The following is a 9,477-nucleotide window of genomic DNA, read 5'->3' on the forward strand; positions in this document are numbered from 1 at the left end:
CCGTATTGAAAAAAACGGCAGCCTTTATTGTCTATCAACAGTGGCTGAACCGCACAGTGCCGCCAACCCAGCAACTACACACCTTCTCTCCTCCTCTACCAAACCGTCTCTCTCGCTCGCGCTGCATTCAGGGTCACTCGGACATCTCGCTCTCCCACTCTCTCACACACACACACGCTGCTCTCTCTCCCTCTCTCATGACGGAGCCACACACTCTCATAACAACAGCGTAATCTTTGAAATGCTCTGGCGAGAACCCTGATCTGTCAAAATAACAGCGTAGCGGCCCTAATCACAGCGTAATCTTTTAAACTGACAGTGTAACGGGCTGTTACGACAGCGTAACGGCCACTGAGGAACAGCGTAACAATGGCGGGAGAAGAGGTGATGGGGGATGTTGACACTGTTGGTATAGTGCATTATAATGCCCAGCAGGATATGTGGAATGACAAGGGAGAGTTGCAATAACACATACCGTTAATTTTTAATTTGTACTTTTCAATTTTGTTTTTTCTATTTATATACTGGCTTCTGATTGTACTTATCTTTGCACTAAATTTTAATCTATTTCGGGTGTTCCTTTCTTTTCTGTATTTTATCTTGTACTGTTTTGTGCTATGCTGTTACTGGAACCACAATTTCCCTGAGGAACTTTCCAAAGGGATTAATAAAGTTATATCTATCTATCTATCTATCTATTGAGCTACTGACCCTGAATTACGTGGATTTTTAAAATTACTGATCAAAATGTTTCTCCTTGAGATAGGAGATTGTTAATTTTTCTAATTTTCATGTGTTTTCAGTATTTTTATCATAAAATGTGACTATTTTCAGTTCCTTTGAAACAAAAACACATCTTTGATTGCTTGTTTTGAATCAATCTGTTTTTACTGACAGTCTAAATTTTTGTATTTTGATGCCACATTTTACATCTACTAACCCAAATTTCACTCTACATGTAACACAAAGATTCACAAAAGCACCTTTATTAGCACCTATGAAAAGCTGTAATTTTATTTTCCAAATACATTTTATCATTCTTTTATTTTGTGCAAAAAACGACAACACCTATTTAATGAACAAAATAAGAATATTAACATGCTAAAGGACACTCTTAAGCATACTCACTACATAAGTTGGATTGTTTTAAATTACTGACCATTTTCTGAATCAGTAAATGTATAAAATGTTTCTGTTTGGCATAGAAGATTCTTAATTTATCCCATTTTAAATGGTAAATATAATTTTAAAGCTGGTTTTGAGGATATTTATATTAAAACTGGTCTATTTTCTGGTCTTTTAAAAGATAAAAACACCTTTTATTAATTATTTTGAACTTGAATAAACCTACTTTTATTGACATTCTCAATTTTTGTCATTTGATGCTACATTTTACTCCTAAAAATGAAAATTTTACTCTATATGCAACACAAAGCTCCACAAAAGTGCCTTTTTTTTTACCATCTATTAAAACCTGTAATTTTCCTTTCCAATTAAGTCTGTTGATTTTGTTCAGCTGGCATGTATTTATAGAGTTAATTGTTTGGTTATCGTTGTGACACACTGTGTCTTTTCTGCTATTTTTGCCTCTATGTTCTTTTCTGATGATGCTGGACTAGATAAAGATGCACAGCACATCACCGTTTTACCATTTTTAATTAAAATGATGAATATGCTGAAGGACACTCTCAAGCATACTGACCCTGAATAAGTCTCCTGGTCCAAACATGAAAACATCTTAATGTGCTGAATAAACACTTCCATGTTCAGGGAATAAAACAGATATGAGTTTTTAGTATTGATATTAATGTTAAATGTGCCGATACAAGGACATGTTTAAACATTTTAAATCTGTTTCTGCCCCCAGATGCACAATAATAATATGACAGCAATGCAATACATTCTCTTTTTTTTTTCTTTTTTTTTTTGGTTAAGTTAGTTTAGGGAATATGAAAAAAAACACATTCTGAATTCTTTATAAAACACAAATATTGAAGAACATATGGGACTTCTGCATTACTGAATTATACTGCAGCTGGAATTGAGTAAATTTGGCGCATGCATGGCAGCATCATGACATGAAGCATGGTGGTGGCAGAATTATAATGTGAAGCATGGTGGTGGCAGCATCATAACATGAAGCATGATGGTGGCAGCATCATAATGTGAAGCATGGTGGTGGCAGCATCATAACATGAAGCATGATGGTGGCAGCATCATAATGTGAAGCATGGTGGTGGCAGCATCATAATGTGAAGCATGGTGGTGGCAGCATCATAATGTGAAGCATGGTGGTGGCAGCATTATAATGTGAAGCATGGTGGTGGCAGCATCATAACATGAAGCATGATGGTGGCAGCATCATAATGTGAAGCATGGTGGAGGCAGCATCATAATGTGAAGCACGGTGGTGGCAGCATTATAATGTGAAGCATTCTATTCTTTTTGGCTTTATATTGAAGAAGTAATATATTTTGTATTAAAACAATTGTTATACTTCACATGTATCTCACCATAAAATACAGGCAGCATGCATACATGATCATAATTATGTAGGGGAGATTGTGTGGAATCTGGAAGTATCAGAACCATGGTGGCAGGAAACTGCATGACTTAGAAACTAATTAAGAAAAGAAAGAAAAAGTGCTTTGTGCCCAAACAAGGGGCCCTTCTTGTATACAGGCATTCAGTCATTGTGATGAAAAATAAACCCATAATTTCATGTTTGTTTTTCCATACAAAGTGGGATGTAATGTCAGAACTGTGCTGGAGACGATGTTTTGATACGCAGCAGGCCGATGCCATGAAAACGTTGCTGTAAGTACACTTTGAAAGCAATTTAACTGTAAAGGATTGATGTAAATTTAGGTGCAGCTGGACTCTAAGTGTCACTGAAGTTGCAGAAGCTAAAGTTAGAGTAGTTTAAAGGCCAGACTGAGCTCAGTGTCAGTTTAGAGAAAACAAAAATTGGGCTAATCTGCCTGTTTTATGACCCAGTTAGAATAAATACAAAAATAAACAGCCAGTTGTTTCAGGCCAAAAGGCTCATCAGCCCACCCAATCTGCCAGATGACCAGTCCAGCTCTGATTTTAGCTGTTTTATTCGTGCATCTCTCTTATAATACTGGGGGTAGCAAAAAAATATATGTGTTGGAGTACAATAACGGCCAAAAACAGTAAAAATTGTGAAAACAAAAGCAAATATCTGTAAAATAATTATCTTTTTTATCATAGTTAATTACAGTAAAACTGTATGTTTGTTTGTAAAAGTCTAAATTGTTGTTTGTAAAATATTCAGATTTTAGTATCATGATATGAAGCATGGTGGTGGAATCATGATATGAAGCATGGTGGTGGCATCAAAACGTGAGGCATGGTGGTGGCAGCATCATTTAATAGTCAAAAATGTGAAAATAATTATAACTGTTTTTTTGTTAAACTTTACAAAAGATCGACAGTCTGTTCATAAAAAATTTGTTATTTCTAATGTGGAAACTATTTACAGTTTTAGGCTATTTTTTTTTAAATAGCTAACATTAATTAGCATTTTATTTTACATGGTTTTACAAACAATTGTCTGTGATGTAACAAAACTGGGAAAATCTATAAAACAGTAAATTGTCCAAAAGCTTACATTAGTTTTTTCAAGTGTAGCTGACTGTTTATACTCTTCTACTTGTCTTCTATATTTTATCTACCATTGGAGCTGCTGTATAGGCTTTCTCTACTCTATATTCTAGTTTATGTTCCATATTAGCTAAGTTACTCCTCATCTCCTCCCCTGCAGTACAATTAGTTGGTTGTTAATCGCCTGAACGTTGGCATGTGGATGTTGTGTTTGTGTTTTCCACATTAGATGGGCCTCATTAGGTTTCCATAATTAAACCCGGAGGTGAACGAGTCAGTCGCTGCTATGCGTGTCATTAACTTAACCCACTATCTTTGGGAGTAACGTGAATGTCAGAGGGAACAGAGAGTCCTGAAGGCATGAAAGGACGTTAGACGTGTGCAGTTGTCCGTGTTGAAAAGTCCGATAAGAGGTTCGTCTGATCAGCTGTTCCACGGTGGAACTGTCCAAACTGATCTGATCCCGACTCTAATCCACCGTCCAGGTCGACTGAATGATTTAACCGATTAAGAGCAGCTGGCTGACGGGCCAGAAACATGTTCTGAGGTGTCATCTGGGTCGAGTTGGGGTCAGTAAATGCTGATTTTAGATGTTCTGTGGGAAGAGTAGCACAAAAAGACTGGAGGAAACACAAAGCCAACACAAACAAACACTTCAGACATCTGTCACTGTTCAGTTCAGTCTGGTTCTCTTTGTTTTTACGACCTTATGTTTTATTGTGCCCTTTATTGGTAGTTTTATTTGGCACTTCTATTTGTAGTTTTATTGGTAGTGTTATTTGGTAGTTTTCTTGGTAATTTTACTGGTAGTTTAATTAGGTAGTTCTATTGGTCATCTTGCTCCTCATTTTGGTTGCTAAGTGTCTATAGTTATTTTGTACATTATTGACTATCTCATTCTAATAGTTTTGTGTCTCTTTTAGCTTCAGATTTTGTTGTTTTACATCTTTATATGCGTTTAATATTTTTGCATCATTTGTTGGATCATTTACATTTTATGTGTCATTTGGACAACTTCTACTGTCTTTTTGTAGTTTTTGTGTGTCATTTTGTTTCATTTTTGGAACGTTTATGGGTTGTTTTATGTCTTTCTGGTCAGTTTTGCACCTTATTTTGATTGTTTTGTATCTTTTTATTGTCAGTCTTTGCAGTATTTTATGTCTCTGGTACTTTGTTGCTGTCTTTTTGCACCTGTATGTGTGGTTTTGTGTTTGTTTTCTTAATTTATTTGTCTTTTTTGAAAATGCCAAAAACATGACGTTCTTGTTTCCGACCAACTTTATTCCACTGCCATGTTCCACACCGGTAACACATTACCTTGCACAGGAAATTAACATTTTTAAAGTCATTTTGCATCTTCTTATGATAATTTTGTGTCTCATTTGGGTGATTTTGTACCTTTAGTTGCATTTTGCAGTTGATTGTTTTGAGTCTCATTTTTGTCACCGTTTCATTGTGAGACACTCTTGTCTGGTTTTAGTTGCCATTTTCCTCATTTTGTCTTTTGTTGTGATTCTGCATCTTTTAGTGATGATTTTGTGACTCTTTGTAGCTATTCTGTATCTTTGTTACCATTTTGCATCTTGTTTTCTTTTTGTCTGTCTTGCTTTTATCAATTTGTGTCTATGCTGTCATTTTGTTGTGTTATATTGTGGGTCTGTTTCTTTTTCTCTCTCATTTTGTATCTAATTTTGCAGTTGATTTGTGTCAGTTTATTGTTTCTCTATATACTTTCGTGTAGTTTTAAATCTCACTAGTATTATTTTGGGACTCATTTTCATGTCTTTGTGAGATAATTTGCAGTCTCTTTTTGGTTTTTCTATGACTTTGCAGTTTTTTCTGTCTCCTGATGACAATTTTGCATCTCATTTTGCCCGTTTCGTCTGTTTGTGTTACGTCTCTGGTTTGGTTGTTTTGTCGTCATTTTGTGTGTGTCTTTATGTGTTTCACTTTAGTATTCTGGGTGTCTCCTTGGGGTATTTTCCAGAGGAAGACCAGGACCTTCGTGACTTTCTGGGCCTCTTGACATTTGCCCGTCCAGTAATCCATCAGTCTTTATGTCTATACTGGTTTGTCCACCTGTCGGTTCCTTTCTATTCCAGCTTCATTTATTTAGTCCATGAAAACGAAATTAAAGCCAAATGAATGGCCGTGTGGAGGCTGATAATGAGCCAAGGTTAGTTAACACACTGATATTAGATTCAGAGAATCTTGACTGAGGGGAAACTCTGGACCACTAAAATGCAATTGAGTGAGTTTGTCTGAAACTCTACTGATCCGGTGCATCAAGAATCAAGCAGACGATGGTTGTTTTGTGTCTAACTTTGGTTTTTTGCAATATTTCTGGTCATTGACATCCATTATGTGTCCTTTTTTGGTCATTTTGTGTTTTATTTTGGATTTATCTGTCTTTTATAGTCGTTCTACATCTTTTCATTTCTCACTTAGATTGTTTTTAATCTGTTTGTTTTGCACTTTGTTTAAGTTCTTTTGGGTCTTTTTGTGGTTGTTTTATGTCTCTATGGTCTTTCTCTTTCCTTATATGGTCATTTTCCATCTAGTGTTTGGTGGTTTTGTGCAACTATGTTGTCATTTCATGCATTCTTGCAATTTTTTTGCATCTTCTTTTGGTTATTTTGTGTGTTTTTGTGGTTGTTTTGTGTCTCTATGGTCTGTTTGTTTCCCTATGTAGTCGCTTTCCATCTGGTGTTTGGTGATTGTGTGTCTCTTGTCATTTTACACATTCTTGGAATTGTTTTGCATCTTATTTTGTTTTTTTTAGGCTCCTTTTGTGGTGGTTTTGTGTCTCTTTGCACATTCTTGTAATTTTTTGTGTCTTCTTGTGGCTGTTTTGTGTCTCTGTGGTCTTTGTTTCCTTTTGTGGTCATTTTCCATCTAGTCTTTGGTGGTTTTGTGCATCTTCATTGGCTACGTTTATATGGAGTCAAAAACCCTTTCTTAACCGGAATATTAGCAATAACCCGGTTGCGTACGGCCATGTAAACACCTGCAAAAACCCGAATATGCTCATATTCGGGTTTTTAAAAACCTGAAAAAGACCCCTGGGTTACTCCTTTTCTAACCCGAATATATCGTCATATAAACGCGCATCGGAATATCCCCATACAAAGAAACATTAATTTGCGTTCTGCACATGTTTCATCCGAAAGGAATCTTGGTCTTTTGAGTACGGCAACTACTTGTATGCCGCATCTGGCGCGCGACCCACCAGAAATACACAAGGAGAGGTAAACGGACATGGCAAAACCCACACGCGGCACCACAGCGCCACACAGCGTCAGCACAGCGTCACACAACAGGAGTCACTGTCTGTTTAGGCATGTAAACGGGTTATTCCAAATGTTTCAGAAACCAGAATATTGACCTTAACCCGAATATTGATGGTATGTAAACGTAGTCATTGTCATTTTGCAGTTTTGCACTTATTTAATAATTTTTTGGTCTTCACATTGTTGAAATTTTGTGTCTCAATTGTCAACAAGACAACAGAGTGTTGACAGTATGACAAAATGTAATGTATGACTGAAGTCAAACTCTTCCAAAGTCATGAGTTGATGTTGAATTTTTAAGAAAACTGAAGAGCTGCAGGTTTTATCACTGAGTTTATTGGTTGTCACAGTGAATTCTGCCTGTTGCACATAAATAAAATGATGTAAGTCGTGCCAGTACTAATATATTATTCAGTTTTTAGCACAAACTATGACCTTGGTTTAATAGAGCTCCGTTTGTAGTATGTGTATAATGAAGCGTTTAATATTCTGCAGCGAACTTGATTACTGTTTATACATGGCTAATACACTGCTAACTACACAGCTCACACTTTATTCAGCATTGCTTCTCTCTTGAGAAACAACAAGAATCTCCCAGCGAACCCAGACTGATGTGGATTACGGACAGAAGTTGAGGTTTGTGAGCGCTTTTCTGCGGGAGGACAAAGCGGTCTCCGATCACTTGTGTCTGGGCAGCCGGCCTGTCATTCTGAGATACTAGCAAGTGCTAACTAGCAGCAAGATGCCTCCCGTTTCCATGAATGATTATCACAAACTCCTCCAGAAGATAACAGTTCTGGAAATGAAAATGCACCGATTGGAAGTGAATATGGAGGTAAATGGACATTATGGAAACGAGACCACTCTACCGGTGATTCAAAGCAGTGGACAAGAGAAGGCTAACAGACAGCTAATTAGCACCACTGCCAAGGATGAGGAGGCCTGTCGAAACAGCCGCAAATCAACCAGCAGTACTCCCTGGAACTTGCTTGGAGCAAAGCCAAAGCATACCTCAGGTATGAATACAGATGATATGGATAGACAGGCTACAGGCAAAATCCAACACAGAGATTAGTGATGAAACTGGTTGGCCTGCTCTGCCATCCCACAGCAATATCTCCTCCACACCAATACAGAGAAGTAAAGAGCCCTGGACAGTGGCTACAACCAGGAATACGAGTAAACAAAACCAAGAAACAGAGGTTCAATTGGAGAACAGGTTTGCTGTACTGCAACAAGATTCTGACACCCCCCAAAAGAGTTCATCTCCTGAAAGAAGACTAAGGTATGAAAGGTACTAAAAGGCTGCAGAATGAACTAACTGCTGAGCCAAAAAGGTTGAGGAAAGAGCTTACTACTGGGCGTCAAACTCTGATAGTGGGTGACAGAGCTATGAATGATTAAAGCACTTTTGTAGCAAAAAAAGCACCAAAGTGTTGTGCTTTAACAATGATACGGTGTCTGACATTTCTAAGAAAATTATGAGAATCACTGCTGAGCATCCCACAGCTAAATCCCTTGTCATACATACGGGAGCCCTCGACGTAGAGAAGCAGCAGTCAGAAGTGCTGAAACAGGACTTCATGGATCTGCTGAACAGAGTCAGAGGTCTGAAACTTGTTGTTTATGTGAGCGGTCCACTACCTACAGTCCGGAGAGGAGATGAGAAATTTAGCAGGCTGATACTGCTAAACAGATGGCTCAAAGCTACATGTGCTGCTTAATCAATAAACTTTATTGACAATTTCAACATCTTTTGGGAACGCAGGCACCTCTTTAAGGCAAATGGAATCTTCCTTAACAGATCAGGACTGCTGCTACTGTGCTCAAACATTTTCTACTCCGTGCGTCTGACACCAGCCACAGTCAGAGATAAAAGCCAAGTACATTCAAAACAACAACAGATTGCACAGCACGCTGGAGAAGAACTGTTACTGCTGGAGATAAGGACTGACCAAGGACAACAAGGAACCCAGGAAGAGGCCCCAACTACGTCACCATCTCCTGCCTCTAATCCAACAAATCAAGGACAACAAGGGACCCAGAGAGAGGCCTCAACTCCATCATCGACTCCTGCCCCTCATCCAACAGATCAAGGACAACAAGGGACCCAGAGAGAGGCCTCAACTACATCACCATCTCCTGCCCCTCATCCAACAGATCAAGGACAACAAGGGACCCAGAGAGAGGCCTCAACTACATCACCACCTCCTGCCACTCATCCAACAGACCACTATCCATCTTTACCCCCACAGCAAGAGGAGTGGCTCCCACTCCCAACAGGAGGTTCTTTTCAACCTCAACCTGTAGAAACCTCCCCTAAATCCTTGCCCTCCCCAGCCAGTCTCTCTCCTTCCCCTACTCATCTGGGGTAATTAATGACATCCGCTTAAATACAGACAGCCTCAGGATGTCGGTCCTAGTCCTGCTGGATCTGAGTGCTGCGTTTGATACAGTCGACCACAATATACTACTTAACTGACTGGAGAACTGGGTGGGACTATCCAGCACAGTACTCAACTGGTTCAAATCTTACCTAAAGAATAGGAATTACTTTGTG

Source organism: Acanthochromis polyacanthus, chromosome 1, assembly GCF_021347895.1.
Source record: "Acanthochromis polyacanthus isolate Apoly-LR-REF ecotype Palm Island chromosome 1, KAUST_Apoly_ChrSc, whole genome shotgun sequence".
In the NCBI taxonomy this organism is placed as follows: Eukaryota; Metazoa; Chordata; class Actinopteri; family Pomacentridae; genus Acanthochromis; species Acanthochromis polyacanthus.